The sequence below is a fragment of the Psittacula echo genome, assembly GCF_963264785.1.
Source record: "Psittacula echo genome assembly, chromosome: 4".
Lineage (NCBI taxonomy): Eukaryota > Metazoa > Chordata > Aves > Psittaciformes > Psittacidae > Psittacula > Psittacula echo.
In genome coordinates, this window is record NC_137738.1 from 1911058 (window position 1) to 1929229 (window position 18172).

The 18172-nt window shown below is 47.3% G+C and overlaps 1 protein-coding gene across 17 annotated transcripts in view; it reads right to left on the reverse strand.

Annotated features, from left to right (window-relative positions):
- The window catches only part of RD3 (RD3 regulator of GUCY2D), a 71763-nt gene that overhangs the window by 25953 nt on the left and 27638 nt on the right, over window positions 1–18172 (reverse strand). The window contains exon 6 of one of the 17 annotated variants that reach the window (XR_013956720.1): window positions 1294–6180. The exons of the other annotated variants lie outside the window; for them this stretch is intronic. The gene's annotated coding sequence lies outside the window, so the exon portion shown is untranslated. Of the gene's footprint in view, window positions 1–1293; window positions 6181–18172 lie in introns of those variants that run through there. 17 annotated transcript variants of the gene reach the window in all.

Consider the following 18172-nt stretch of genomic DNA (forward strand, 5'->3'; position numbering starts at 1 on the left):
GCTGAGGCGCGTCCACGCTCCCCCGCCGGCAGTTGCTGTTGCCATGGTGACTACGCTAAAGCGGTTTGACCCAGGGGCGGTGCGCTCCCGACCGCAGGGCCCGGCCCCGGGACGGCGCAGACCCCCTCAGGGATCTGCCCCGTAGATTACGTGCGCGCTGATAGTAACGGCGTGGTGGAACCACGGAGTCACAGAGCGGTTTGGGATGGAAAGGTCTTAAAGCTCATTCACTTTCAACCCCCTGCCATGGGCAGGGACACCTCACACTAGCGCAGGTTGCTCCGAGCGCCTGTGTCCAACCTGGCCTTGAGCACTGCCAGGGATGGGGCAGCCACAGCTTCTCTGGGCACCCTGTGCCAGCGCCTCAGCATCCTCACAGGGAAGAGCTTCTGCCTTAGATCTAACCTGAACTTGCCCTGTTTCAGTTTGAACCCATCACCCCTTGTCCTATCGCTGCAGTCCCTGATGAAGAGTCCCTCTCCAGCATCCTTGTAGCCCCCTTCAGACACTGGAAGCTGCTCTGAGGTCTCCACGCAGCTTCTCTTCTCCAGGCTGAACAGCCCCAATGTTCTCAGCCTGTCTCCATACAGGAGGTGCTGCAGCCCCTGATCATCCTCGTGGCCTCCTCTGGACTTGCTCCAGCAGCTCCATGTCCTTATGCTGAGGACACCAGCACTGCACACAGTGCTGCAAGTCGGGTCTCAGCAGAGCAGAGCAGTGGGGCAGGATCACCTCCTTGACCTGCTGGTCTCACTGCCGGGGATGCAGCCCAGCACACGGGGGGTTTCTGGGCTGCAAGTGCACACTGGCTCATCTTCAGTTTTCCCATGAACCGATCTCTCTCATTTATTGATCACCAGGGCTTCCAGCAGTAGCTAGAGCTGTCCAAGGGGCTTCAGTCGTGGGTCACAGGTTTCATTGGGTTTAGAGGGACGAAGAATGATGAGGGGTTGGCATGGGAGCTAGAAGGGAATGAGGGAGCTGAAGAGGAGGAGGCTAAGGATGGAGGTTAGTTGGGAAGGTGAAGGACATGCAGTGTCAGAGGGAATAGCTTCATCTGTGAAACAAGCATGTTACAAGAACAGTCCCTGTGCACTGGGCGCTGCAAGGGATGTGTACGGATTTGGAAAACCATGAGGAGTGGTTGTTTTTATTAAAAGGTCGGTGAGGAGAGCTGTATGTAGTGAGAGGTCAGTGAGGTAAAAAAGAGTGAAAACTGGCCTGGAGACCATGCAGGTCTGTACAGTACATGCATAAATCAAAACAGACCAGCTAAAACATTGCGGGCTAAAAGAAGCCCAGTGCAGTCTAAATTAAAATGTATGAGGACTTCTTTGTCTTTTGTCTAGTTTATTATTAGATCAAATAACAAAACCAGACTAACAAAGAGATTAGAAGCATTTTCTGCTCTAATTATCTGTGGAGGATTACGTGTCTGTCCCCCGCTCCAGCCCAGCCCAGCACACTATCCAGTCTGCAGAGGTTTATGACATTCTGGCTGTGCTCTGCTCAACCCGGGATTGTTGAGTTTTAATTAAAAGTCATCTTAAATGGCTAAAGACCTTTACATTTTCACCCAGTAAAGCTTCTTTCAACAGTCACCAACTCTGACTAATGCAGAACAAACCCTGTCTTGGAAATACTTAGGGACCAGGCAAATGAGGGGTTGTATTTTCAGTGTGGTGAATTCATGGGAATTTCCTGCCATGAATTCGAGACAGTGGTGACTGGGGGATATCTTCAGGAGCATTTCTTTGCAGATATATAAGCCTCACAATGAAAGAAATCATTTATCTCTCCTATACCTTATTAAGCAGTTGAAACCAAGGATTCTCCTACTGTTGTACTGATAGGACTTAACTGATCAGTCAGCGTTCAAACCACCAGTTGCTTAGTGCTGTGGTAAGGTAGACAGGGTAAAGATTTACTCCATGTTACGTTTTCCAGGACAATTCCATGATTATCGAGTTTCACCGTTACCATTTGTAGTGCTGTCCATTCGGGACTGCTGTTTTGTGTGATTTATCAGATGCTGCCCTGACTCACCTGAGCACATTACGAACCCCAAGCTGCAGGCCCCTGTGATGGGAGCTGTACAGCCTTCACGTTTCAGTGCCAAAGTCACAGACCTCTGGCACTGACACTAAAGAGGGGCTTCTTCAATCTGCATGGGTCCAACCACAAGTAAAAGCTCTCACTCCATCACTGATAAAAGTCAAGTATAACGTGGCAGGGTTCTATCTGGCCTGCTGTTTTTTGGCTAAGTTGGTGAAGCATACCAATGAATATAATGGGGCTCGCAGAGGGAGCGGTGCTTTTTTTCATAGGCTTAAAACCCTGCTTAGAAAAGTGCCACTTTCAGAGCTATTTGTCATATTTTTGTAGTGCTTGTTTTCACTCAGCAAAGCAGTTTATCACTGACTGGGGAGGTCTTCTTCCTGCTGTTTACTTCCAATCCAGTCAGCCCACCCACACAGAAGTGCACTATAAGCAGAAAAGAGAAAGTTCATTCAGTCTTCAGCAGCAATCCCAGCCTTTTCGTGGCTGAGGCTCCTTTGGGAAAACCAGCAGTGTTACCCAGGCTTTCCTAGTGAATGTCTCTTTCTTTTCCTCCTCACTGTGGGGCTGCCCCTTTCTCCCTCCACTCGGTTGTGGGCATGAGACTGTGCCCAGTGAGGCTTGGATTTGACACTTCAGCTGCTGTAGGGTGTCCCCTCACCACAGAGGTATCATACTGCCATCAGGGACCACAATCCAGAAGGGCAAAGAAATCAACTCAGAAAATAGTATCCTGAATCAGTAAAAGAGGCAGATACTTGGATATTGTGTTCCAGGGCACAGCTGGATGAAGAACACGCTATACAGCTCTTTCTCAGGAAAACCTCTTGCAGAAAGAGTTGCATCTCATCAAGGACTTTTGTCTTAGATAAACGCACCATAATGTCATTGCAAGGCCAGTTCTTGCTATAGTGAAAAGCATTTCTCCTGTACAAGCTCCTCACTGAGAGGCCTGTTGCTGTAGCTGAGTAGGCTCTGATGTTCATTTTTTGCTCTTCTCTCATTTAGGAGGAGATGACAGTTGCTATGGTTTACTAAAGGCTAGAGATACTGAAGCCGTTGAAAACAGAATCACAGGGTGCTACACTGCCAGGAGTGGAAAAAGGTCACTCAAAATTAGTATTAACTAGAGGAAGAAATTTAAGGAAAGAAAATCAGGCAGAAGCAATGACTTCAGACAACAGATTTGTGAAATGGACAAGTATTTACTGTGAATGAGCCCCCAAGCTAAACATTTCAAAGGACACCAGGAAAGCAACAGAAAACATTTGCTTCACTGTAGGGAGGTGGAATGAGTTAGTATTAGGAGCACTATGCCCCTAACCTCGATGGTACTAGGAAGTGACAACCAACACATTTCGTCTTTGCTGCAGGCATTGCCCACTCAGTGAAGCCAGCTTTAACTGCTTATTCCATCTGATATACTGTGATCAGTGTAGAGAGGCTGGATCTACACTGCTCCTTGTGTACTACAGAACCCTGTTGCAGTGATTGTACTTAGCTACGGCCCTCAAAAACGCTGATAATCACTCATGGAGACTATCCAGAACACAATAACCAAATAACCTTCCAGCCATGACATAGCCCCTCTCCCTGAAACATCCTTTAAGCTGGGGATTCAGAGCTGGCAGAGCCACTGATGCATTTGCCTCTGTGCATCTGAAGTAAGCAGCACCAGAAAACCTGATACACAGGGTTAAAATGTTGTTCCTTCCTTCTTGCCTTTGTGTTCACCATCATAAAGAATCATTTAGCGGAACTGTAGTGGTCTGTTTAATTGTGGATTAACTTCAGTGAGCAACCCAACAAATATTAATTCTGTATTTTTAGCGCTATGAGTGAAAATGATGAAGTGTCATGAAATATTCAGCCAAAAACCAGATGTAGAAAGGCAAGCTGAGCAGCAAAAATTACAACACAGATGGTCGTGATAAATTAATTGAAGACACTCAGGCTGCAAGGGGGGAGATGCAAAAAAAACCTGCCATAGAGCCTATAAGTAGACAGATGTCAAAAATATCTGTGATTATGCACTTAATTGCGCTCTCTATGATTGCTTGATTCCTAATGTGCACTATTAACAAACAGTAATCTCCAAAGGGTATTATCAAGGTTGTTGGCTTTTAAAATGACCACATCTCAAAGGCTGTCACAGTCCCTAATATCACCTTTTTACAGGAATGATATGTTTTTCAGCTTGAATCTTCATTATGTGACAAAAATTGCTTTAGTACTAGAGATGGAAATGCTTTCACACCACATTTAAAAGGATTTTGCCTCTATCTTACCCAAATATGTGTTGTTAAACTGATACAAATGGAATCGTCAGCAATTCACAGGTTTTCCTTAGTCCCAGGAGGCTGTGAATTGTTTGTTCTCTTCCATCCAAAAGTGAATTTTGTACCGTCCAAAATTCAGTGCAACAGGAATTTTGCCATTAAATTCAACAGGAGCAAGACTTTATCCATACACTGAGGTTGCCCCAGAATCCAGAGGGGATTTCAGCTGATTTACAAGGGAATTAAAAGCAAAAAAGTGGTTGGGAGGAAGAAGATGACAATGCTGTAGTATCTTTTAATACAAATGTAGAACATAGAGAGAATCCAATTGTTGTTCCACACAGTGTATAACCTAATTATATCACTGAAACTTTATGGGATGTCTCATGCAAGAAATACTAGCTTTATCAGACACATCCCTTCAGGAATCATCAGCAGGAAGACAGAAGCCAAGTATATCTATGAAACTGCTTTGGGGATATGAGACTGGAGGACACAACAACAGGGAGGCAAGAACTCAAAACTCAAACAAGTCCCAGTGGGATCACATTGTTTGTGTTGTGCCTCCCAAAGAACATTGTGCCAACTCTTCCCACTCTGAGGCAAACAGAGCCCTGGAGCATGCCTGTATCCTCGATGGGTCTAACAGATGCTTCTTTTAAACATTAAGAAAAGATGCAGGGTCCAAAATGTCCCTGTCACTACATCCTCAGGCCTTAAAGCCTACATACTGCAGTTAGGGAAGTAGGATCACCCTTTTTCTATTGCTAACAACTGCTTAAGAATAAAGGTTTCTGAAATGATGGTGTTTCACAAGGAGGAACATTCCCTGGGGTATCACTTATAGCCATGGATCTTTCCTGGGTCACTCACACAGCACATGGAAAACATCAGTATCTAAGTAGGTTTCAACCCAGCATTTGGGCTGCTCCTGACACTGCTCCACCAACCTTCCAAGCACTCAAATACTGGCCATGAGCATCAAACGCCTTTTGGCACAGCTACAAACAAAAGCTGGCCTACTGCAACCCCTACATGGGCTTGGCCCTGGAGGTCTTTCCTTTCAGGGAGGCTGCTCCCTGCTTTCTCCATGCTTTCTACACTTAGAATCGTAGAGTCATGGAATAGTGCATATTTAAAGCCAGAAGAGCCTGAGTGTTGCAGTGGCAAGGGGAGATTCTAGTTGCTGCTTGTGGGTCATGAGCAAGACATTAAAGTAGGATCACAAGGGCAGGGAACTGAGGAATTCCAGCGTGAGTTTGTTTTTTCAGTTCTTATTAAACTTGTTCTCTTTAAAATGTGGATTCTTCAGGTATATCTGAAATGCTTTGAACATAATTCCTTCAGTTAAACGCCCGTTTTCCAACAGATATGTAGCATTACCCACCCACAGACCTGTATTTCTTCCAGCGTGGGAGATCAACATTTGAAACTCTAATCCCACAAATGCTGAGATTTATTCTAAATCTAGAGCCTGTGATTTATTTATTTATTTGAAGTTTCGTTTAAATTCAACTCGACAATCGCTCTTTCCTTACAGCCAGCCCCAGGCCACCCCATTCATCCATTACCCAGCATTATGCTGAGACCATGAGCAACCGAAGACAGTACATGCCGCAGGGCGGCTTCACTGGGGAAGGTGTTAAACGCCGTGATTTAGCAACAGCACGTTTTTAGTCTCTTAAGCAGACGGTGATCTATGGAAGCAGATGCATCCAGTAAATTGTATTCACAACACGTAGAGAGTCAGCTCAATCGGTCCTGAGCCTCTATGCCCACAACCGAGTTGTAGTATCTCACTGTGGCACGGTCCTGCACAGCACTGGAAGGTAAAACTCCATACCTGCAGTGGGGAGCAGCAAATAAATGCAAGAGAACATGCAGAGGGTGCTGAGCAGCAGCTATCAAGATATATTTGAAATAACTCAGGCTCAGCCTAGTTGAGATCTTCTAATTTGATGCTTATCTGCCACTCCACCCTGCAGTATGACAGAAATGCTCTGGAGCCTGCCAGTAAAATGTTCTACATCATAACTCAAAATACTGATTACTTGACAAGCTAGTGCTCATTTTCTTATCATTGCAGCTGTCAGGTTTCTGTTGTGATTATAAATGGTTAAGTAAGCTGTATAGTAGGAGACGTAATCTGCTGTAATACGGCGTGGTCTGATGCACGCACCTAGATTGGAGTGTTACTTAAGCTTTAATCCCCAAGAAATCAGTGATTACCCACAGGAACAAATGGAGGGCTGTTTATAGTATAGTTGCTAGACAACAGTGCACCATTTAAAGTCTATTTGTCCAAAGATTAAGTGCGTTTCCAAGGCTAACAACTTTTCCAATGACCTGCGTGTGAAAAACAGAATTTAGAACATGCAGATTTTCAAGAGGGAAGAGAGGAACATCATTGTTTGTTGGCAGTTTCAGTGACATGGGGAAACAGTGAGTGTGGTGCAGAACGTAGAGAAAGAGGCTCATAGGGCTCAGTCTGCAAAGAAGCAACAAAGAAGCAGCACGGTGGGGACTGTGAACAGGTTCTTGCCACCCCTCTGCACACCCAAGGTCTGCATTTCCTCAGCGTTTCTATAGTAGTGCCACTACTCTAATGCTCTAAAGCCGTTCATTGGCTCCCTTACAGAGAAGAACCAAACAGAGTAAAAAACGACAATGTGTACCATTAAATCCATCTTTTCCCCCGTTTTCCTCTCCTGCGAGTGTTACAGTGACTACCTTTGCTCCTTTTGGCAAGGCAGGGTATGTAAATGGTGCAGAGCTGGGCTGCATTTATCAAGATCTCTTTGGAAATGCTCAGCTACAAACTGCATTGCTAATGTCTAACTTAACTGGTGCTTCCTTATAGGCTGTCACACATAGTTTTGCCTCTTCTTAGTGTTTTTTTGTTGTTTCTTTGACCACATTGTCTTTTCCTTCTTCCCAACATAGAAAATGAAGCAAGGAAGGAATATGGGCGGGAAGGGGAGGGTGTCCTGTGTATGAAAGAAGCAGGAGGACAAGAAAGCCAACAGGGGCTCAGAAAAGCGAGATTATCCTGACCTGCCCTTTAGATCCCATTCTCTGGTTTATAAGAAGCAAGTGTCTGGATGATATAGTCTTTACAATATACGGCCTCTGGGTTGCTTGGCAACTTTCTGAAACAGTCCTGGGGTTTTGCAGAGAAGGAGCTGTTTGAAGTGTATATGAGTGCTTCACAATCCAATCCTCTGAAATGATCTTCTCCAAGCTCTTCTTAATATATGGCAACAAGACTGTCCCTTTTCCTTTTCTTGTTGTAAAGTCCCTGTAGGACCTTACAGTCACTTGGTGGCTGAAATGCTCTCTTATGACCTCTTCCTCTACATGGAGACATTCAGCGAGTTTGGGCAACTGTCCCATAACTTGTGCAGAATCAAAATCCTGTCCTTCCAGGCCTTATTTTTGCTGCCCCATGGACATTCAGGGACTGTTTGTGTGGTGAAAATGCTTTCCCTCAAACAAGGATTTAAGGATAATGTCCACTTTGCTGCCAAATAAAGGTAAAATCAGCTCCAGTCAGTCCTTTATGGCAAGAAGGTCATTGCAAAATGATATATTCTCCAGTCAGACTCATTGGACACTAATAAAAATACCCAGTGGAGCCAGGCTCATAGGACATCCCTGTGAGACTTTATCTGAAATTACCTCTTACACTGAGGTAGAGGAAGCAGAGAGAGCTCTGAGAGTGGTTTTTCAACCAGCACTTCTTTGTTATGGTACTGCATCTACACCACAGCGTCCCTGGTGCATCATTAACTTCTAAATGGTGGCACAGAAAATCTGTGCAGCTGAGAGCAGGATTTGGCCTGCATATTACTAAGATTTGCTGTTCTGGTCCGTGCTCTTTCAACAGCCATCAAGTTGAGGACTATCTATTCTTAGCTTGAGGAATGGCATTAATGCTCAGCATTGTGAGAAAAGCAGAGATACATGGCCCCCAAAGCACTGCTTTCTTGTGAGACAAAGGCAGTCAGGGCCAGCTATAACTCCCAGGCCACCCATTTAGGTCTATATACACAAAACCTCCAGAGTACATCACATACGTCCTCCCAGGCTGAAGCTATAAACTGCAATGTCAGAGGAAGATGTGATCCTGGATTATCTGCATGAACTTGAAGGGACAAATGGGAGCCAATACAAACTTTGTTGAAGATTTCCTCCCCATAGACAAGCCAGGCAGATTGCAGTCACTGTACCAGGGCATTTTGTTCCTTTCCTGTGATAGTGTCCCAGGAAGAAAGTTCAGAACATGCAGGCTCTGGTTTTGCAAGGCACTGAGCTCCCTGTGTCCCTTCCCTACCAGGAAAACCCAGAACGTGAGGGATTTCCACCACTTTTGTAGGTAGGGCCATTTGTTGAAATAAAGGGACTGGAGCTGCTGAAAAGCTGAGGACTTGGTGATCAGGCAGCTCTGCAAGCAAGAGCAGAGGCAGTTCTTTCCGTATGCAAAAGCTGTCCACCCCCTTATATCAAGAGAAGACAGCCATTCCCTCATGGAAGTTTGCAAGAACCCCCTGAACATCTCCATTCAACTTTGCCCTCAATGCACTCTCTGACCCACTGTAGTCCCTTGGGCTCTCCACAGAGGAAAAGGCGGTTTGAAGTGCAGCAGTGGCCACCGTTCTCTGAGAGGGTCATTCTCTGCAGCCCCCATTTCCAGTGCTTGTGGTCTCGAGAGAATGGCTACACATGGAGATGGTTACAGAGCCTGAGCTGTGCTCCTGGGCTGGGGCTGGGCCCCTCGGAGGGGATGGAATCCTTCGTAGCAATGGGCACACAAACCCGCAACAGCTCTGCCTGTTTGGAAGTGGATGCTGCAGCTCTGCTTACCAAGGGCTGATGGTCTGCAAGTGGTGCTGGAGATAAATTCACATCAGGTACTTTCCCAACTCATTGCCTACCTGGAAAGGAACGGTTTGAAAATGAAAGTGTCCCTTCTTTCCTGAGTGAAATGGTACTGTGGAATGGTAGCCTCCTCACGGCTTGCCTACCAGGAGGAAGAGACTGTTTCATTTGAGAACAGCTACTGCAAGGACAGTGATTCTGCTCCCAATTCTCCCGAATAAGATATTCCACAATAGTCAATGCTGCCTTTCCTTTGTTTCATACAGACAAGCCTCAAGTGCCAGCAAAGATGAACTAGAAACTGGAATGACCAGGCTACTCCCTTGAAGAGGGAAGGCTAGGTGCTGCTGAGGAGTCCCTGAGGATCTGTGAGGAGCTGTTTCAGCAGCAGGTAGCAGAACCAGAGAGACTCCCCTGGAAAATTACTGACAAAAAGTGCAAACCAAGCAACCCATCCATTTCCAGCTGCTTATTGCCAAAGTGAAATCATCTGTCAGCAAGGAGGACAGAAACACGCAGCATGTTATCCGTGCCTGACAGTTCAAATCGTCTTCCTTTTGCCAGCAGAGTCCAGCACAGCTTCCTGCAGGCAGTGACCTGCTTGCTTTGACAGTGAGGGCTTTTAACAGGGAAGTACACACACAGCCATGATGCTGAGGAGAAATGTAACTTCTGGAGGGAGACTTTAGTGGCAGCCAAGCTGCAGCACTCAAGAGTCCGACTGCTGTCTCAGCTTCCCCTCCAACCGCTGGTAGGTCATACCAGAAAGCAAACTGTCCTGGTGGTGCTGGTCTCTAAAGGAGCTGCTGGAATATGGAGTTGCTGGATCTGAGGAGTGGTTTCAGCAGCAGCAGCTTGACTCTTTGATTGTGGTGCTCAGCAGCAGCTCTCCTCCTTGCCAAGTGGTATGTCTTCACACAGCCTGTGAATGCACAGATGATACAGCTTGTGGCACTGCCCCTCCCCTGCTGCTCAGGGGTGTCAGAGCATCTCCTTCCCCAGGGTCTTAGCAGGTCCCTGGATCACTGGGGCAGCTGAACCAGAGAAATGAGCCTTGGCACTGCCCACTTTGCCTAGGTTTTCTGATGTGCCTATGAAAATGTTGCTGTGACAACATAAGTCTTGATATGGGGATATACCAGCCTCAACCTCTTCAGTGCCTGTATGGGGACACTGCTCCTCAGTTGCTCTGTCTTCCTCTGTCTTGGTCTTTCATAACTACCAGTAACCTGGAAACAGACCAGGGCAACCTTGGGATCTGCGCTGAGTTACAATGGTTCTGGCTGGTTCTGGCTTCTCCTCAGAGCTCAGCCCTACATCCTAATGTGAAACATGGTGTAGAGAGGCTCTGGGGCTAGACCCCCGTGCCCACACTGACCAACCATCTCACAGGAACGAGGAAGCTTCTTGTCCTGCAGAGCTGGAAAGCTGCTCCATTTCACAAAGGGCTTGCTAACATCTTGTTGCTGATCCAGTCATTATGGAGGAGCAGACAGGCTAAAATGAACAGCGCAGCAACAGTCAGCACTCTATCATGAAACAGAACATGCACGTGTGTGAGACTGAGTCCCATTCTAGAAGGTCAAAGAGCAGACCTCAGCAGGCTTAATGCTTCAGGGCTTTTCCCTTTCGGTGAAATACATTGCATATGGCTGCAATTCAGTAACTGTTGGTGTGAATGACTTGATGATATTAGCACTAATTGTTAAGGTGTACAACTACAGTTGTGCTGACTTCACTGTGTTCACACCAGCATTGAGTCTAACCCACACGTACATCAGAGCAGTCTCCAGCTTGGGATGCCTTTGCCCTCTATTTACTCTCGTTTCAGCTCTGCTCTCAGCAAGTTCTCTGTGCCTGTCACACACTGAAGATTTAGACTGGACATGAGCTCCAAGCAGAAGGTCAGATTTTAACCCAGCTCAGCCAGAGAATTGAGGTCTCTTCTTTTTGCTGTAAATATTTATCCAGCACATTCCTGATGCTTTGGGAGATAATAATAGAAGATTAGAATGATTATCATCTCTGCAAGGAGTGGCTTGCTGCGATTCACGAAGCGCAACTCAGCCAGAATGAACCTAGTCCTGTACCAGCAGCTGAAATGCAAGGAAGCTGAAAGGGGCAAACACTGCTGTGTTCTCAGTGACAGGGCTACAGGAGGATTAGTTCTGTGATGTCTGAGTCTAGTGTTCCAGAAACTGTCTGGCCTCTGCACAATAACTCATTAACTCTACTGAAAGGCTTTGCTATGGATTTGAAAAGGGCCACAAGAGAGTGGCCAAAAAAAATCACACTGACTCACAGGGCCCAGTGCTTGGCATTGAACGGATGTTCATTTTATGCTAGCAAGGGAAAGCTGGAAGATGAAGGTGGCCACCCATGGGCACTGTGACACTTTATAAAGAAGCAGGGCCAGCACTCAGAATGGCTGAGGCAGCAGCACAAGGGAAAGAAGAAAGATTGAGTTGCAGTGAGCTGAAGTGTTCACTCAGCTTGTACTACAGTGCTGTTTTCCTCCCTTTCCCCCACAGCCCATCATGTCGTACTGGTGCAGGACAAAGACAGATAAATGCAGTTCTGAGTTATTATACCAACTGTAATGAAACCATAACACCAGTGAGGAATGCTGTTTTCAGCAGAAACACATCGGTCACCTCTCACAGGGGTTTCAGCATCCTGATTCAGATGGCTCTGTGACAGGATTTACCTGCACATTTATCCTTTAAGGTGTTTCTTGGCTCTTAGAGCTATTATTTGGCTCAGTGGGTGGTTTATTTATTCTTTATAGAAGCTGTAACCGTCTGAGAACTGGTCTTCTTTCCAGTGACCTAACAGGTGCCATATGGAGAGCTTCTCGCCTGCCATCTGCTCCAACCTGGCTGTGGAGGCAGCAATCATTCAGTTCCACTGACACTTAGTCCTTGAGGTGTGTGCTGATTGCCCATAACAGTTCAATAAGTCTTACTTGTGATGTGCACAACTATCCAATAAAGAGAGGATTAAGACCATCTGTCTCATTAATTGCCCTTATTCCTAAATGGTGATGATGCCCTGCCAACGCAGGTAGCTCCTCTGAGGTTAGCACAATGCATAAATTGTTATTTATGGCAGCCAAGGATCTGGCCAACATTCTGAGCCTGCACTTCACAGATGCAGTGCTATGGTCTTCTGCTTGGCAGAGGGCACCCTTTGCACTGCCAAGTGTGGTGTGACTGCTGGGATAATGTTTTGGCAGTGTGCAGTGAATCATGTGCGATGTGAGCGATGGCAGCCTGGGCACAGCGTGTTGCTTACCTCATACCTCAGAAGCATGGAGTCCTGGAATGTGTACTGAGCAGGATGAATATGAGTGTGTGCACTCTTAGTGTGTTTTGGGGTGATTTAATGACAGACCTGCCTAAGAAAGCGGGAAGATGCGTAAGCATTCCATGCACAACGTACACACATTAAGCTGTCCTCTGAATTGGGCACTACAGGAGCCAGGAGTTGTGCTGCAGGAACTGGATGATAGCAAGGCAGAGAGGCAGGGATCAGCATTTCAGGTCAGCAGAAAAAGAAAGGAATTGAAAGGACAAAGATAAAGCGCAATCTCATCACTGCAGATTGCACTGCAGGACTCTGGAGCACCTGGGTTTAGAAGTGTCTGAAAGCAATAGGAAGAGAAGAAACATGAGAACTCCTGCTGTCCGCTATGACTAGGTCTCACTCCCCCTTGCCCTGCCACACACTAACCTGCAAACCAGGGGGGTTTAAACACCTCTCTAGCAGCCACTTTGAAGGGGACAAAATTTAAGGGTCATAGAATCTGGTTTTAGTAAGTGAAATAAGGAAACTTAAAAAGAGGAAGCTCCTGGCTCTGAAGTAAAAGATGCTCGGCTATAAGATGGTCTTTAAACAAAAACTGTGCCAGTTTTACTAGCAGGTTTCACAATAGGCACCTATTCAGGAGTTGCCCCAGGTGAGCGCATGGGTCACTTCAGAACAATGGTTGTGAAAAGCCAAGTCCTCTTTTCACCCTGCACGGTGGCTGCAAGGTTACACCAGGTGCTGATGCTGAGAGGAGACCTCATCTCTGCTACAAACAACTGAATTCCCACTGGAGCCAGCACTGCTGCCCTGCTCCCTATTAAGAGCTCGGCTTGGTCTAATGAAATTATCTGGCTAGAAAGCAGCTCCACTGCACTGCCACATCTGCTGCCCAGGAGCAACTCAGTGCGAGGGGACCACTGACACATCGGGAGTTACCTGCATCCCTCCTGCAAGGATCTCTGTAGGACCACACTGTCAGGTGAGCCCTAGTCCCTTCAGCACATGAGTTAATGCGGAGCTGTCATGTATCTCCCTGGCCTTTGGGAGGGGAGCCACTGCACAGAGCTGGAGGAAGCGCTTGGCCCTGGCCAGCACTCACTGTCAGCAGCACCAAAGGCTCACAGCAGCTCTTAAATGAACAGGAATAGAGACTGCATCACCAGAAAAAGGTCAGATTTACTGCAAGGTCAGACATCCCTGCAGCACTTTTAGCCATGGAGTATTTCTACTGCTCATTGTGAATGTGGCAGGTTTAAGCACCAAGATTTCCCTTCCTCCCACAGCCTGCCCCCCTTACTGGTAAAAACCCTGCTTCACAGCTACCTTTGAGCCTGTATCCAGCTATTTAAGTGCTAGAAACAACTCAGATTTCATCACCACCTGCTGACTACAGAACATGCCTGTGACTAATGGCATGTCTGTTCTGGAAAGAGGTGGTATGGTGGCAAATACTGATCAGCTTTGCCTTAGGTCTGTCCTTAGGAACAGTCACCATTATCAATGCTGAATTATGCCCGCTTCCATCTGGCATGCAAATTTGCATACAAGGACTGCTTGGAGACTGCACCATGGTTATAACTGGTTTCACTCGGTACATCACATCTTTTGGCCCTAGTGATGTAATGTATAGACCTTTCAACCTGGGCAGGACAAGCAGTGCCAAGCTTGGTTTAGAAACTACTGGTGAAATCCTAAACCTAGCATCAAGCAGAGTGACTGCCCGAAAAATCAGAATGGTGGCTTGAGGATTGAGGACACAAAACTGAAAGCCTGAGATTTCTGTTGGGTGAACGCTTCAGATGGCTTTGGGCAGGGCCTGTGCTTCGGCTGCGTGCCAATCACATTGGGTCCTCCAGCTACAACTAGGAACAAATTCACTTCTAGGCTCTCCTCAGGCTGTTCCATCCCAACAGCTCAAAGATAAAACTGACAAGCTTAGGACGAGCAAACCACTGAAGGAGCAGAATCTCAGAGGGAGTTTAGCTGGCTTGCCTGGCTGATCCATCAAAGACACTCACTATTCAACAGATGGGAGCAGTGTGGGCCTCTTCGTGATGCAGCAGAAATAGCCCAACCAAATGTGACTGTGTATTACTACCCAAATAGCGCTGCCTCCCATCCATCAGATAAGACACAGTTGTAACCTAAGATGTTCTGCACAAACTGAGAGGACTCTGTGCCTGAGGCAGAAATCCCTGCACCGTGTCATACAATCCCACACTGGTTTGGGTTGGAAGGGACCTTAAGATCATCCAGTTCCAACCCCTGCCACGGGCAGGGACACCTGCCACTAGAGCAGGTTGCTCCAAGCCCCTGTGTCCAAACTGGCCTTGAACACTGCCAGGGATGGGGCAGCCACAGCTTCTCTGGGCACCCTGTGCCAGCGCCTCAGCACCCTCACAGGGAGGAGCTTCTGCCTCAGATCTTGCCCTGTTTCAGTTTGAACCCATCACCCCTTGTCCTATCTCTACAGCCCCTGATGAAGAGTCTCCAGAGGAATTCTCGCTAGCATCAAAGTGGTGGTGACCTGGTGACCTGCATCTCTCACTTTAACCAGAGAACTCTGTCTCCTTACAGCAGTGCTGAGCCCATCAGCCCATTTGTCTATCTCATTCTGGCTCCCTAAGGCAGATGCCTGGGCTCTTGTCAGGGCTGCTCTTTGTGCCACATGAGCCAAGTCCAGCTTCATCCCAGCACAAGAGACTTGTGTGAAAGAGAGGGGATTGCTCTTGCCCACACCTGGACTCCTCCCCTGGCTCACTCCTGGGGACCGCGGCAGGTTCCCACTGCCCTCACAAAGCTCCCAGCAAAGCCCATTTCCCATTCCTCATTTCCCGTACAGCCACACAGCAGGGAAGGGCTGGACACCCCATGGAGCACAGCTTGAGCCCACAGGCAGGAGAGGGGGGCTGTGCTCCTGCCTGGATTTACAAGAGGGAGAAGCAGAGTTTGCCTTTGAGCGAGCAGTGAGCAGGACAGCCCGGGCCAGGGCAGGTGGGTCAGTAGCTGCTGCTGCTGAAATTCCACATGCCTGCCACAAGGCATCTTAATGGAAAGTAAAAGCTTTGCAGAAGGACAACTTGACTCTCAAGTGAGCGACAGAAAGATGACAGGCTAATTGAATGCTTCATTTTTAGCAGCATTATTCTGAAGTGTAGGATAATGGTGAACTGATTTAACCAGGTTCTTACTTCTGAGAAGCAGAACAAAGAGAACTACTATTTTTTTCCTTTCTTTTTGCAATTTGCCATTATAATCAAGCAGCAACATTCGCATCTGCAGCTCGATTTCTATATATAAACTTTTAATTGTCAATGAATGTGATCGTAAGAATAGCTTTGCTTAAACCCAATACGCAGCACCATAAGTGTGCATTTAGTTAGGTTTGTGTAGTAACAGATAATACAGTCACCCTCCGACTGGCTGAACGCAGCAGTGTGCAGCCCTTTGAGATGTATCACAGTATCACAGTATGTTAGAGATTGGAAGGGACCTCAAAAGATCATCTAGTCCAATCCCCCTGCCAGAGCAGGAACACCTAGATAAGGTTACACAGGAATGTGTCCAGACGGGTTTTGAATGTCTCCAGAGAAGGAGACTCCACAACCTCCCTGGGCAGCCTGTTCCAGTGTTCTGTCACCCTCACTGAGAAGAAGTTTCTTCTCAAGTTTAAGTGGAACCTCTTGTGTTCCAGTTTGTACCCATTACCCCTTGTCCTATCATTGTTTGCCACTGAGAAGAGCCTGGCTCCATCCTCGTGACACTCCCCCTTTATATATTTATATACACTAATAAGGTCACCCCTCAGTCTCCTCTTCTCCAAACTATAGAGACCCAGCTCTCTCAGCCTTTCCTCATAAGGGAGATGCTCCACTCCCTTAATCGTCTCTGTCGCCCTGCGCTGGACTCTCTCCAGCAGGTCCCTGTCCTTCTTGAACTGAGGGGCCCAGAACTGGACACAATATTCCAGATGCGGTCTCACCAGGGCAGAGTAGAGGGGAAGGAGGACCTCTCTCGACCTACTGACCACCCCCCTTCTAATACACCCCAGGATGCCATTGGCCTTCTTGGCCATAAGGGCACAGTGCTGGCTCATGGTCATCCTGCCGTCCACTCGGACTCCCAGGTCCCTCTCCCCTACACTACTCTCTAACAGGTCGTTCCCCAACCTATACTGGAACCTGGGGTTGTTCCTGCCCAGATGCAGGACTCTACACTTTCCCTTGTTATATTTCATCAAGTTTCTCCCTGCCCAACTCTCCAGCCTGTCCAGGTCTCGCTGGATGGCAGCACAGCCTTCTGGCGTGTCAGCCACTCCTCCCAGCTTAGTGTCATCAGCAAACTTGCTGACAGTACACTCAATTCCCTCATCTAAATCACTGATGAATATATTAAATAATACTGGTCCCAGTACTGACCCTTGAGGCACTCCACTAGATACAGGCCTCCAACTAGACTCCACCCCATAGACTACAACTCTCTGGCTTCTGTCCTTCAGCCAGTTTGCAGTCCACCTCACTACCTGATCATCCAGACCACACTTCCTCAATTTAGCTATGAGGATGCTGTGGGAGACTGTGTCAAATGCTTTGCTGAAGTCAAGGTAGACCACATCCACCGCTCTGCCATCATCCATCCACAATGTTATTTCCTCATAAAAGGCTATGAGGTTGGTCAAGCATGACTTCCCCTTGGTAAAGCCATGTTGACTGCCCCTCATAACCCTCTTATCCTTGACATGCCTTAAGATGGCATCAAGGATAAGGTGTTCCATCACTTTCCCAGGGATGGAGGTGAGGCTGACCGGTCTATAGTTACCCGGGTTCTCCTTCTTGCCCTTTTTGAAGACTGGAGTGACATTTGCTTTCCTCCAGTCCTCAGGCACCTCTCCCGTTTCCCAAGACTTGGTAAAGATGATGGAGAGTGGTCCAGCAATGACTTCCGCCAGTTCCCTCAGCATCCGTGGGTGCATCCCATCTGGACCCATGGATTTATGGATGTCCAGATTGCTCAACTGGTCTCTAACCCATTCCTCATCGACTAAGGCAAACTGCTCTGTTGACCTGACTTCATCTGAGGTCTCAGGAGTACAGGGCTCTTCAAGACTGCCTCTGGCAGAGTAGACTGAGACAAAGAAGTCATTCAATAACTCTGCCATCTCTGTATCTTCTGTCACCAGGGCACCCATCCCGTTCACCAGAGGGCCTACCTTGCCTCTGGTGTTAGTTTTATCAGCCATGTATTTGAAAAAGCTCTTTCTGCTGTCCTTGACCCCTCTGGCCAGATTTAATTCTAAGGAGGCCTTAGCCATCCTAGCTGCCTTCCTACATCCTCTAGCAGCAGCCTTATATTCCTCCCAAGTGGCCAGCCCCTCCTTCCATGACCTATAAACTCTGCTCTTCCACTTGAGTATACCCAGCAGTTCCTTATTTAGCCACGCAGGTCTCCTGGCCCTCTTCCTTGACTTCCTATGTGTCAGGATGCTCTGCTCTTGAGCTCGGAATAAGCAATTCTTGAATGTCAACCAACTATCTTGGGCCCCTTTACCTTCAAGCAGCCTTGCCCATGGGATTTCCCCTAGCAATTGCTTGAAAAGGCCAAAGTTTGCCCTGCTAAAGTCTAGGGTTGCAATTCTACTTGCTATTGTA